This window comes from Fringilla coelebs (assembly GCF_963513975.1).
Source record: "Fringilla coelebs genome assembly, chromosome: 26".
In the NCBI taxonomy this organism is placed as follows: Eukaryota; Metazoa; Chordata; class Aves; order Passeriformes; family Fringillidae; genus Fringilla; species Fringilla coelebs.
Window position 1 is genome coordinate 5060212 of NC_140052.1, and position 14053 is coordinate 5074264.

Below are 14053 nucleotides of genomic sequence, written 5' to 3' on the forward strand. Positions count from 1 at the left end.
CATGAAAACTGACACCCAGAACACTGAATTATGAGTTTTGTTTCACAAGGTAAAGGCCTGTAGAATGGTCCAGGGGTCTGAGGCATAAAATGGCCAGGTGCCTCACAGAATTCTGTCTCCGGCAGGATGCCTCCCAGATAAAAGGTGGAACGAGTGCCAACTTGGCCAGGTTTGAGAGTGCCAAGTGGGTCCTGCAAACTGACACCCAGAACAGAGGCTTCTGAATTTTGTTTCCGAGGGAAATAGCCTGTACAGTGGTTCACGGCCCTGAGGCCTAAAATGGCACAGTGCCTACAGGAATTAGGCCTCTCGCTGGATGCCTCCCAGACGCAAGGTGGAACCAGTTCCAACCTGGGCTACTTTGAGAGTGCCAAGTGGGTCCTGAAAACTGACACCCAGAACAGTGGCTTTTGAGTTTTGTTTCCCAGGAGAAAATCCTGTACAGTGGTTCAGGTTCCTGAGGCCTTACATGGCCAGGTGCCTCCCGGAATTCCACCTCTTGCAGGATGCCCCCCAAACGCAAAAAGGCACCAGTGCTAACGTGGTCTGCTTTGAGAGTGCCATGGGTGTCCTGAAAAGTGACCCTGAGAACCGTGGCTTCTGTGTTTTTTTTCCCAGGGAAACATCCTGAACACTGGTTCAGGGTCCTGAGGCCTTAAATGGCCAGGTGCCTTCTGGAATTCCGCCTCTTGCAGGATGCCTCCCAGACACAAGGTGGCACTTGGTCTGGTTTGAGAGTGCCAAGTGGGTCCTGAAAACGGACACCCAGAACACTGAATAATGAGTTTTGTTTCACAAGGTAAAGGCCAGAAGAATGGTGCAGGGGCCTGAGGCATAAAATGGCCAGGTGCCTCACAGAAATCTGTCTCCCGCAGGATGCCTCCCAGATAAAAGGTGGAACGAGTGCCAGCTTGGCCAGGTTTGAGAGTGCCAAGTGGGTCCTGCAAACTGACACCCAGAACAGTGGCTTCTGAGATTTGTTTCCCAGGGAAAAAGCCTGTACAGTGGTCCAGGGACCTGAGGCCTTAAATAGCCAGGTGCCTCCTGGAATTCCGCGTCTCGCAGGATTCCTCCGAGAGGCATGGTGGCACCAGTGCCAACTTGGTCTGGTTTGAAAGTGCCAAGTGGGTCCTGAAAACTGACACCCAGAAAAGTGGCTTCTGAGTTTTGTTTCCCAGGGGAAAACCCTGCAGAGTTGTTCAGGAGCCTGAAGCCTTAAATAGCCAGGTTCCTCCTGTCATTTCGCGTCTCGCAGGATGCCTCTTAGACGCAAAGTGGCACCAGTGCCACTTGGTCTGGTTTGAGAGTGCCAAGTGGGTCCTGCATGCTGACACCCAGAACAGTGGCTTCTGAGTTTTGTTTCCCAGGGAAAAAGCCTTTACAGCGGTTGAGGGACCTGAGGCATTAAATGGCCAGGTGCCTCCTGGAATTCTGTCTCCCGCAGGATGCCTCCCAGATAAAAGGTGGAACGAGTGCCAGCTTGGTCAGGTTTGAGAGTGCCAAGTGGGTCCTGCAAACTGACACCCAGAACAGTGGCTTGTGAGTTTTTTATCCCAGGGAAAAGGCCCATACAGTGGTTCACGGTCCTGAGGCCTTATATGGCCAGGTGCCTACGGGAATTCGGCCTCTCGCTGGATGCCTCCCAGACGCAAGGGGGCACCAGTTCCAACCTAGGCTACTTTGAGAGTGCCAAGTGGGTGCTGCAAACTGACACCCAGAACAGTCGCTTGTGAGTTTTGTTTCCCAGGGAAAAAGCCTGTAGAGTTGTTCTGTGGCCTGAGGCATTAAATGGCCAGGTGCCTCACAGAATTCTGTCTCCCGCAGGATGCCTCCCAGATAAAAGGTGGAACGAGTGCCAACTTGGCCAGGTTTGAGAGTGCCAAGTGGGTCCTGCAAACTGACACCCAGAACAGTGCATTCTGCGTTTTGTTACCCGGGGAAAAAGCCTATACACTGGTTACGGGGCCTGAGGCCTTAAATGACCGGGTGCCTCCTGGAATTCCGCCTCTCGCAGGATGCCTCCACGACGCAAGGCGGCACCAGTTCCAACTTGGTCAGGTTTGAGAGTGCCAAGTGGGTCCTGCAAACTGAAACCCAGAACAGTGCCTTCTGCATTTTGCTACCCGGGGAAAAAGCATGTAGAGCTGTTCAGGGGCCTGAGGCGTGAAATGGCCGGGTGCCTTTTGGGGTTCGGCCTCTCGCAGGATGTCTCTCAGACGCAAGGTGGCACCAGTGCCAACTTGGTCTGGTGTGAGAGTGCCAAGTGGGTCCTGCAAACTGACACCCAGAACAGTGGCTTCTGAGTTTTGTTTTCCAGGGAAAAGGCCTGGACACTGGTCCAGGGACCTGAGGCCTAAAATGGCCATGTGCCTCCTGGAATTCTGGCTCTTGCAGGATGACTCCCAGAAACAAGGTGGCACTTGGTTGTGTTTGAGAGTGCCAAGAGAGTCCTGAAAACTGACACCCAGAACAGTGGTTTGTGAGTTTTGTTTCCCAGGGAAAAACCCTGCACAGTGGTTCAAGGTCCTGAGGCCTTAAATAGCCATGTGCCTTCTGGAATTCCACCTCTTCCAGGATGTCTCCCAGACGCAAGGCAGCACCAGTGCCAAGTTTGTCTGGTTTGAGAGTGCCATATGGGTCCTGAAAACTGACTCCCAGAAAAGTGGCTTCTGAGTTTTGTTTCCCAGGGGAAAACCCTGCAGAGTTGTTCAGGTGCCTGAAGCCTTAAATAGCCAGGTTCCTCCTGGCATTTTGCCTCTTGCAGGATGCCTCCCAGACGCAAAGTGGCACCAGTGCCACTTGGTCTGGTTTGAGAGTGCCAAGATGGTCCTGCAAACCGACACCCAGAACAGTGAATTGTGAGTTTTGTTTCCCAAATAAAGGCCGCATCAGTGGTCCAGGGGCCTGAGGCCCAAAATGGCCATGTGCCTCATAGAATTCCGCCTCTCGCAAAATTTCTTCCAGACGCCAGGTGCCAACTTGTTCTGGTTTGAGAGTGCCAAGTGGGTCCTGCAAACTGACACCCAGAACAGTGGCTTTTGAGCTTTGTTTCCCTGGGGAAAAGCCTGTACAGTGGTTCAGGTACTAGGCCTTAAATGGCCAGGTGCCTCCTGGAATTCCACCACTCGAAGGATGCCCCCCAAACGCAGAAAGGCACAAGTGCTAACGTGGTCTGATTTGAGAGTGCCATGGGTGTCCTGAATAGTGACACCCAGAACAGGGGCTTCTGAGTTTTGTTTCCCAGGGAAATAGCCTGTAAAATTCTTAGGGGTCCTGAGACCTTAAATTGCCAGGTGCCTCCTGGAGTTCGGCCTCTAGCAGGATGTCTCCCAGACTCAAGGTGGCACCAGTGCCAACTTGGGCTGGTTTGAGAGTGCCAAGTGGGTCCTGCAAACTGACACCCAGAACAGAGGCTTCTGAATTTTGTTTCCCTGGGAAATAGCCTGTAGAGTGGTTCATGGTCCTGAGGCCTAAAATGGCCAGGTGCCTACGGGAATTCGGCCTCTCGCTGGATGCCTCCCAGAAGCAAGGATGCACCAGTTCCAACCTGGGCTACTTTGAGAGTGCCAAGTGGGTCCTGCATGCTGACACCCAGAACAGTGGCTAGTGAGTTTTTTTTCCCAGGGGAAAAGCCTGTAGAGTTGTTCAGGGGCCTGAGGCATGAAATGGCCAGGTGACTCCTGGAATTCTGTCTCCCGCAGGATGCCTCCCAGATAAAAGGTGCAACGAGTGCAAACTTGTTCAGGTTTGAGAGTGCAGAGTGGGTCCTGCAAACTGACACCCAAAACAGTGCATTCTGCGTTTTGTTACCCGGGCACAAAGCCTGTATACTGGTTCAGGGGCCTGAGGCCTTAAATGGCCGGGTGCCTCCTGGAATTCCGCCTCTCACAGGATGCCTCCACGACGCAAGGCGGCACCAGTTCCAACTTGGGCTGCTTTGAGAGTGCCAAGTGGGTCCTGCAAACTGACACTGAGAACCGTGGCTTCTGTGTTTTGTTTCCCAGGGAAAAATCCTGAAAACTGCTTGAGGGCCATGAGGCCTTAAATGGCCGGGTGCCTCCTGGAATTCCGTCTCTCGCAGGATGTCTCTCAGACGCAAGGTGTCACCAGTGCCAACTTGGTCTGGTTTGAGAGTGCCAAGATGGTCCTGCAAACCGACACCCAGAACAGTGAATTGTGAGTTTTGTTTCCCAAATAAAGGCCGCATCAGTGGTCCAGGGGCCTGAGGCCCAAAATGGCCATGTGCCTCATAGAATTCCGCCTCTCGCAAAATTTCTTCCAGACGCCAGGTGCCAACTTGTTCTGGTTTGAGAGTGCCAAGTGGGTCCTGCAAACTGACACCCAGAACAGTGGCTTTTGAGTTTTGTTTCCCAGGGGAAAATCCTGTACAGTGGTTCAGGTTCCTGAGGCCTTAGATGGCCAGGTGCCTCCCGGAATTCCACCTCTTGCAGGATGCCCCCCAAACGCAAAAAGGCACCAGTGCTAACGTGGTCTGATTTGAGAGTGCCAAGTGGGTCCTGAAAACTGACACCCAGAACAGAGGCTTCTGAATTTTGTTTCCCAGGGAAATAGCCTGTACAGTGGTTCACGGTCCTGAGGCCTAAAATGGCCAGGTGACTACAGGAATTCGGCCTCTCGCTGGATGCCTCCCAGACGCAAGGTGGAACCAGTTCCAACCTGGGCTACTTTGAGAATGCCAAGTGGGTCCTGAAAACTGACACCCAGAACAGTGGCTAGTGAGTTTTGTTTCCCAGGGAAAAGGCCTGTGGAGATGTTCAGGTCCTGAGACACTAAATGGCCGCGTACTTTATGGATTTCCGCCTCTCGCAGGATGCCTCCCAGACGCAAAGTGGCACCAGTGTCAATTTGGGCTGGTTTGAGAGTGCCAAGTGGGTGCTGCAAACTGACAACCAGAACAGTGGCTAGTGAGTTTTGTTTCCTAAGGTAAAGGCCTCTACAGTGGTCCAGGGGCCTTAGGCCTAAAATGCCCATGTGCCTCCTTGAATTCGGCCTCTCGCAGGATGCCTTCCTAGAAGCAAAGTGGCACCAGTGCCAACTTGGTCTCCATTCAGAGTTTCAAGTGTGTCCTGAAAACTGACACCCAGAACAGTGGCTTCTGAGTTTTGTTTCCCAGGGAAAAAGCCTGTAGAGTTGTTCAGGGGCCTGAGGCATAAAATGGCCAGGTGCCTCCTGGAATTCTGTCTCCCGCAGGATGCCTCCCAGATAAAAGGTGGAACGAGTGCCAGCTTGGTCAGGTTTGAGAGTGCCAAGTGGGTCCTGCAAACTGACACCCACAACAGTGCCTTCTGCATTTTGTTACCCGGGGAAAAAGCCTGTACAGTGGTTCAGGGTCCCGAGACGTTAAATGGCCGGGTGCCTCCTGGAGTTCGGCCTCTTGCAGGATGTCTCCCAGACGCAAGGTGGCACCAGTGCCAACTTGGTCTGCTTTGAGAGTGCCAAGTGGGTCATGAAAACTGACACCCAGAACACTGAATTATGAGTTTTGTTTCACAAGGTAAAGGCCTGTAGAATGGTCCAGGGGTCTGAGGCATAAAATGGCCAGGTGCCTCACAGAATTCTGTCTCCGGCAGGATGCCTCCCAGATAAAAGGTGGAACGAGTGCCAACTTGGCCAGGTTTGAGAGTGCCAAGTGGGTCCTGCAAACTGACACCCAGAACAGAGGCTTCTGAATTTTGTTTCCGAGGGAAATAGCCTGTACAGTGGTTCACGGCCCTGAGGCCTAAAATGGCACAGTGCCTACAGGAATTAGGCCTCTCGCTGGATGCCTCCCAGACGCAAGGTGGAACCAGTTCCAACCTGGGCTACTTTGAGAGTGCCAAGTGGGTCCTGAAAACTGACACCCAGAACAGTGGCTTTTGAGTTTTGTTTCCCAGGAGAAAATCCTGTACAGTGGTTCAGGTTCCTGAGGCCTTACATGGCCAGGTGCCTCCCGGAATTCCACCTCTTGCAGGATGCCCCCCAAACGCAAAAAGGCACCAGTGCTAACGTGGTCTGCTTTGAGAGTGCCATGGGTGTCCTGAAAAGTGACCCTGAGAACCGTGGCTTCTGTGTTTTTTTTCCCAGGGAAACATCCTGAACACTGGTTCAGGGTCCTGAGGCCTTAAATGGCCAGGTGCCTTCTGGAATTCCGCCTCTTGCAGGATGCCTCCCAGACACAAGGTGGCACTTGGTCTGGTTTGAGAGTGCCAAGTGGGTCCTGAAAACGGACACCCAGAACACTGAATAATGAGTTTTGTTTCACAAGGTAAAGGCCAGAAGAATGGTGCAGGGGCCTGAGGCATAAAATGGCCAGGTGCCTCACAGAAATCTGTCTCCCGCAGGATGCCTCCCAGATAAAAGGTGGAACGAGTGCCAGCTTGGCCAGGTTTGAGAGTGCCAAGTGGGTCCTGCAAACTGACACCCAGAACAGTGGCTTCTGAGATTTGTTTCCCAGGGAAAAAGCCTGTACAGTGGTCCAGGGACCTGAGGCCTTAAATAGCCAGGTGCCTCCTGGAATTCCGCGTCTCGCAGGATTCCTCCGAGAGGCATGGTGGCACCAGTGCCAACTTGGTCTGGTTTGAAAGTGCCAAGTGGGTCCTGAAAACTGACACCCAGAACAGTGGCTAGTGAGTTTTGTTTCCCAGGGAAAAGGCCTGTGGAGATGTTCAGGTCCTGAGACACTAAATGGCCGCGTACTTTATGGATTTCCGCCTCTCGCAGGATGCCTCCCAGACGCAAAGTGGCACCAGTGTCAATTTGGGCTGGTTTGAGAGTGCCAAGTGGGTGCTGCAAACTGACAACCAGAACAGTGGCTAGTGAGTTTTGTTTCCTAAGGTAAAGGCCTCTACAGTGGTCCAGGGGCCTTAGGCCTAAAATGCCCATGTGCCTCCTTGAATTCGGCCTCTCGCAGGATGCCTTCCTAGAAGCAAAGTGGCACCAGTGCCAACTTGGTCTCCATTCAGAGTTTCAAGTGTGTCCTGAAAACTGACACCCAGAACAGTGGCTTCTGAGTTTTGTTTCCCAGGGAAAAAGCCTGTAGAGTTGTTCAGGGGCCTGAGGCATAAAATGGCCAGGTGCCTCCTGGAATTCTGTCTCCCGCAGGATGCCTCCCAGATAAAAGGTGGAACGAGTGCCAGCTTGGTCAGGTTTGAGAGTGCCAAGTGGGTCCTGCAAACTGACACCCAGAACAGTGCCTTCTGCATTTTGTTACCCGGGGAAAAAGCCTGTACAGTGGTTCAGGGTCCCGAGACGTTAAATGGCCGGGTGCCTCCTGGAGTTCGGCCTCTTGCAGGATGTCTCCCAGACGCAAGGTGGCACCAGTGCCAACTTGGTCTGCTTTGAGAGTGCCAAGTGGGTCATGAAAACTGACACCCAGAACACTGAATTATGAGTTTTGTTTCACAAGGTAAAGGCCTGTAGAATGGTCCAGGGGTCTGAGGCATAAAATGGCCAGGTGCCTCACAGAATTCTGTCTCCGGCAGGATGCCTCCCAGATAAAAGGTGGAACGAGTGCCAACTTGGCCAGGTTTGAGAGTGCCAAGTGGGTCCTGCAAACTGACACCCAGAACAGAGGCTTCTGAATTTTGTTTCCGAGGGAAATAGCCTGTACAGTGGTTCACGGCCCTGAGGCCTAAAATGGCACAGTGCCTACAGGAATTAGGCCTCTCGCTGGATGCCTCCCAGACGCAAGGTGGAACCAGTTCCAACCTGGGCTACTTTGAGAGTGCCAAGTGGGTCCTGAAAACTGACACCCAGAACAGTGGCTTTTGAGTTTTGTTTCCCAGGAGAAAATCCTGTACAGTGGTTCAGGTTCCTGAGGCCTTACATGGCCAGGTGCCTCCCGGAATTCCACCTCTTGCAGGATGCCCCCCAAACGCAAAAAGGCACCAGTGCTAACGTGGTCTGCTTTGAGAGTGCCATGGGTGTCCTGAAAAGTGACCCTGAGAACCGTGGCTTCTGTGTTTTTTTTCCCAGGGAAACATCCTGAACACTGGTTCAGGGTCCTGAGGCCTTAAATGGCCAGGTGCCTTCTGGAATTCCGCCTCTTGCAGGATGCCTCCCAGACACAAGGTGGCACTTGGTCTGGTTTGAGAGTGCCAAGTGGGTCCTGAAAACGGACACCCAGAACACTGAATAATGAGTTTTGTTTCACAAGGTAAAGGCCAGAAGAATGGTGCAGGGGCCTGAGGCATAAAATGGCCAGGTGCCTCACAGAAATCTGTCTCCCGCAGGATGCCTCCCAGATAAAAGGTGGAACGAGTGCCAGCTTGGCCAGGTTTGAGAGTGCCAAGTGGGTCCTGCAAACTGACACCCAGAACAGTGGCTTCTGAGATTTGTTTCCCAGGGAAAAAGCCTGTACAGTGGTCCAGGGACCTGAGGCCTTAAATAGCCAGGTGCCTCCTGGAATTCCGCGTCTCGCAGGATTCCTCCGAGAGGCATGGTGGCACCAGTGCCAACTTGGTCTGGTTTGAAAGTGCCAAGTGGGTCCTGAAAACTGACACCCAGAACAGTGGCTAGTGAGTTTTGTTTCCCAGGGAAAAGGCCTGTGGAGATGTTCAGGTCCTGAGACACTAAATGGCCGCGTACTTTATGGATTTCCGCCTCTCGCAGGATGCCTCCCAGACGCAAAGTGGCACCAGTGTCAATTTGGGCTGGTTTGAGAGTGCCAAGTGGGTGCTGCAAACTGACAACCAGAACAGTGGCTAGTGAGTTTTGTTTCCTAAGGTAAAGGCCTCTACAGTGGTCCAGGGGCCTTAGGCCTAAAATGCCCATGTGCCTCCTTGAATTCGGCCTCTCGCAGGATGCCTTCCTAGAAGCAAAGTGGCACCAGTGCCAACTTGGTCTCCATTCAGAGTTTCAAGTGTGTCCTGAAAACTGACACCCAGAACAGTGGCTTCTGAGTTTTGTTTCCCAGGGAAAAAGCCTGTAGAGTTGTTCAGGGGCCTGAGGCATAAAATGGCCAGGTGCCTCCTGGAATTCTGTCTCCCGCAGGATGCCTCCCAGATAAAAGGTGGAACGAGTGCCAGCTTGGTCAGGTTTGAGAGTGCCAAGTGGGTCCTGCAAACTGACACCCAGAACAGTGCCTTCTGCATTTTGTTACCCGGGGAAAAAGCCTGTACAGTGGTTCAGGGTCCCGAGACGTTAAATGGCCGGGTGCCTCCTGGAGTTCGGCCTCTTGCAGGATGTCTCCCAGACGCAAGGTGGCACCAGTGCCAACTTGGTCTGCTTTGAGAGTGCCAAGTGGGTCATGAAAACTGACACCCAGAACACTGAATTATGAGTTTTGTTTCACAAGGTAAAGGCCTGTAGAATGGTCCAGGGGTCTGAGGCATAAAATGGCCAGGTGCCTCACAGAATTCTGTCTCCGGCAGGATGCCTCCCAGATAAAAGGTGGAACGAGTGCCAACTTGGCCAGGTTTGAGAGTGCCAAGTGGGTCCTGCAAACTGACACCCAGAACAGAGGCTTCTGAATTTTGTTTCCGAGGGAAATAGCCTGTACAGTGGTTCACGGCCCTGAGGCCTAAAATGGCACAGTGCCTACAGGAATTAGGCCTCTCGCTGGATGCCTCCCAGACGCAAGGTGGAACCAGTTCCAACCTGGGCTACTTTGAGAGTGCCAAGTGGGTCCTGAAAACTGACACCCAGAACAGTGGCTTTTGAGTTTTGTTTCCCAGGAGAAAATCCTGTACAGTGGTTCAGGTTCCTGAGGCCTTACATGGCCAGGTGCCTCCCGGAATTCCACCTCTTGCAGGATGCCCCCCAAACGCAAAAAGGCACCAGTGCTAACGTGGTCTGCTTTGAGAGTGCCATGGGTGTCCTGAAAAGTGACCCTGAGAACCGTGGCTTCTGTGTTTTTTTTCCCAGGGAAACATCCTGAACACTGGTTCAGGGTCCTGAGGCCTTAAATGGCCAGGTGCCTTCTGGAATTCCGCCTCTTGCAGGATGCCTCCCAGACACAAGGTGGCACTTGGTCTGGTTTGAGAGTGCCAAGTGGGTCCTGAAAACGGACACCCAGAACACTGAATTATGAGTTTTGTTTCACAAGGTAAAGGCCAGAAGAATGGTGCAGGGGCCTGAGGCATAAAATGGCCAGGTGCCTCACAGAAATCTGTCTCCCGCAGGATGCCTCCCAGATAAAAGGTGGAACGAGTGCCAGCTTGGCCAGGTTTGAGAGTGCCAAGTGGGTCCTGCAAACTGACACCCAGAACAGTGGCTTCTGAGATTTGTTTCCCAGGGAAAAAGCCTGTACAGTGGTCCAGGGACCTGAGGCCTTAAATAGCCAGGTGCCTCCTGGAATTCCGCGTCTCGCAGGATTCCTCCGAGAGGCATGGTGGCACCAGTGCCAACTTGGTCTGGTTTGAAAGTGCCAAGTGGGTCCTGAAAACTGACACCCAGAAAAGTGGCTTCTGAGTTTTGTTTCCCAGGGGAAAACCCTGCAGAGTTGTTCAGGAGCCTGAAGCCTTAAATAGCCAGGTTCCTCCTGTCATTTCGCGTCTCGCAGGATGCCTCTTAGACGCAAAGTGGCACCAGTGCCACTTGGTCTGGTTTGAGAGTGCCAAGTGGGTCCTGCATGCTGACACCCAGAACAGTGGCTTCTGAGTTTTGTTTCCCAGGGAAAAAGCCTTTACAGCGGTTGAGGGACCTGAGGCATTAAATGGCCAGGTGCCTCCTGGAATTCTGTCTCCCGCAGGATGCCTCCCAGATAAAAGGTGGAACGAGTGCCAGCTTGGTCAGGTTTGAGAGTGCCAAGTGGGTCCTGCAAACTGACACCCAGAACAGTGGCTTGTGAGTTTTTTATCCCAGGGAAAAGGCCCATACAGTGGTTCACGGTCCTGAGGCCTTATATGGCCAGGTGCCTACGGGAATTCGGCCTCTCGCTGGATGCCTCCCAGACGCAAGGGGGCACCAGTTCCAACCTAGGCTACTTTGAGAGTGCCAAGTGGGTGCTGCAAACTGACACCGAGAACAGTCGCTTGTGAGTTTTGTTTCCCAGGGAAAAAGCCTGTAGAGTTGTTCTGTGGCCTGAGGCATTAAATGGCCAGGTGCCTCACAGAATTCTGTCTCCCGCAGGATGCCTCCCAGATAAAAGGTGGAACGAGTGCCAACTTGGCCAGGTTTGAGAGTGCCAAGTGGGTCCTGCAAACTGACACCCAGAACAGTGCATTCTGCGTTTTGTTACCCGGGGAAAAAGCCTATACACTGGTTACGGGGCCTGAGGCCTTAAATGACCGGGTGCCTCCTGGAATTCCGCCTCTCGCAGGATGCCTCCACGACGCAAGGCGGCACCAGTTCCAACTTGGTCAGGTTTGAGAGTGCCAAGTGGGTCCTGCAAACTGAAACCCAGAACAGTGCCTTCTGCATTTTGCTACCCGGGGAAAAAGCATGTAGAGCTGTTCAGGGGCCTGAGGCGTGAAATGGCCGGGTGCCTTTTGGGGTTCGGCCTCTCGCAGGATGTCTCTCAGACGCAAGGTGGCACCAGTGCCAACTTGGTCTGGTGTGAGAGTGCCAAGTGGGTCCTGCAAACTGACACCCAGAACAGTGGCTTCTGAGTTTTGTTTTCCAGGGAAAAGGCCTGGACACTGGTCCAGGGACCTGAGGCCTAAAATGGCCATGTGCCTCCTGGAATTCTGGCTCTTGCAGGATGACTCCCAGAAACAAGGTGGCACTTGGTTGTGTTTGAGAGTGCCAAGAGAGTCCTGAAAACTGACACCCAGAACAGTGGTTTGTGAGTTTTGTTTCCCAGGGAAAAACCCTGCACAGTGGTTCAAGGTCCTGAGGCCTTAAATAGCCATGTGCCTTCTGGAATTCCACCTCTTCCAGGATGTCTCCCAGACGCAAGGCAGCACCAGTGCCAAGTTTGTCTGGTTTGAGAGTGCCATATGGGTCCTGAAAACTGACTCCCAGAAAAGTGGCTTCTGAGTTTTGTTTCCCAGGGGAAAACCCTGCAGAGTTGTTCAGGTGCCTGAAGCCTTAAATAGCCAGGTTCCTCCTGGCATTTTGCCTCTTGCAGGATGCCTCCCAGACGCAAAGTGGCACCAGTGCCACTTGGTCTGGTTTGAGAGTGCCAAGATGGTCCTGCAAACCGACACCCAGAACAGTGAATTGTGAGTTTTGTTTCCCAAATAAAGGCCGCATCAGTGGTCCAGGGGCCTGAGGCCCAAAATGGCCATGTGCCTCATAGAATTCCGCCTCTCGCAAAATTTCTTCCAGACGCCAGGTGCCAACTTGTTCTGGTTTGAGAGTGCCAAGTGGGTCCTGCAAACTGACACCCAGAACAGTGGCTTTTGAGCTTTGTTTCCCTGGGGAAAAGCCTGTACAGTGGTTCAGGTACTAGGCCTTAAATGGCCAGGTGCCTCCTGGAATTCCACCACTCGAAGGATGCCCCCCAAACGCAGAAAGGCACAAGTGCTAACGTGGTCTGATTTGAGAGTGCCATGGGTGTCCTGAATAGTGACACCCAGAACAGGGGCTTCTGAGTTTTGTTTCCCAGGGAAATAGCCTGTAAAATTCTTAGGGGTCCTGAGACCTTAAATTGCCAGGTGCCTCCTGGAGTTCGGCCTCTAGCAGGATGTCTCCCAGACTCAAGGTGGCACCAGTGCCAACTTGGGCTGGTTTGAGAGTGCCAAGTGGGTCCTGCAAACTGACACCCAGAACAGAGGCTTCTGAATTTTGTTTCCCTGGGAAATAGCCTGTAGAGTGGTTCATGGTCCTGAGGCCTAAAATGGCCAGGTGCCTACGGGAATTCGGCCTCTCGCTGGATGCCTCCCAGAAGCAAGGATGCACCAGTTCCAACCTGGGCTACTTTGAGAGTGCCAAGTGGGTCCTGCATGCTGACACCCAGAACAGTGGCTAGTGAGTTTTTTTTCCCAGGGGAAAAGCCTGTAGAGTTGTTCAGGGGCCTGAGGCATGAAATGGCCAGGTGACTCCTGGAATTCTGTCTCCCGCAGGATGCCTCCCAGATAAAAGGTGCAACGAGTGCAAACTTGTTCAGGTTTGAGAGTGCAGAGTGGGTCCTGCAAACTGACACCCAAAACAGTGCATTCTGCGTTTTGTTACCCGGGCACAAAGCCTGTATACTGGTTCAGGGGCCTGAGGCCTTAAATGGCCGGGTGCCTCCTGGAATTCCGCCTCTCACAGGATGCCTCCACGACGCAAGGCGGCACCAGTTCCAACTTGGGCTGCTTTGAGAGTGCCAAGTGGGTCCTGCAAACTGACACTGAGAACCGTGGCTTCTGTGTTTTGTTTCCCAGGGAAAAATCCTGAAAACTGCTTGAGGGCCATGAGGCCTTAAATGGCCGGGTGCCTCCTGGAATTCCGTCTCTCGCAGGATGTCTCTCAGACGCAAGGTGTCACCAGTGCCAACTTGGTCTGGTTTGAGAGTGCCAAGATGGTCCTGCAAACCGACACCCAGAACAGTGAATTGTGAGTTTTGTTTCCCAAATAAAGGCCGCATCAGTGGTCCAGGGGCCTGAGGCCCAAAATGGCCATGTGCCTCATAGAATTCCGCCTCTCGCAAAATTTCTTCCAGACGCCAGGTGCCAACTTGTTCTGGTTTGAGAGTGCCAAGTGGGTCCTGCAAACTGACACCCAGAACAGTGGCTTTTGAGTTTTGTTTCCCAGGGGAAAATCCTGTACAGTGGTTCAGGTTCCTGAGGCCTTAGATGGCCAGGTGCCTCCCGGAATTCCACCTCTTGCAGGATGCCCCCCAAACGCAAAAAGGCACCAGTGCTAACGTGGTCTGATTTGAGAGTGCCAAGTGGGTCCTGAAAACTGACACCCAGAAAAGTGGCTTCTGAATTTTGTTTCCCAGGGAAATAGCCTGAAAAATTCTTCAGGGTCCTGAGTCCTTAAATGGCCAGGTGCCTCCTAGAGTTCGGCCTCTCGCAGGATGTCTCCCAGACGCAAGGTGGCACCAGTGCCAACTTGGGCTGGTTTGAGAGTGCCAAGTGGGTCCTGCAAACTGACACCCAGAACAGAGGCTTCTGAATTTTGTTTCCCAGGGAAATAGCCTGTACAGTGGTTCACGGTCCTGAGGCCTAAAATGGCCAGGTGA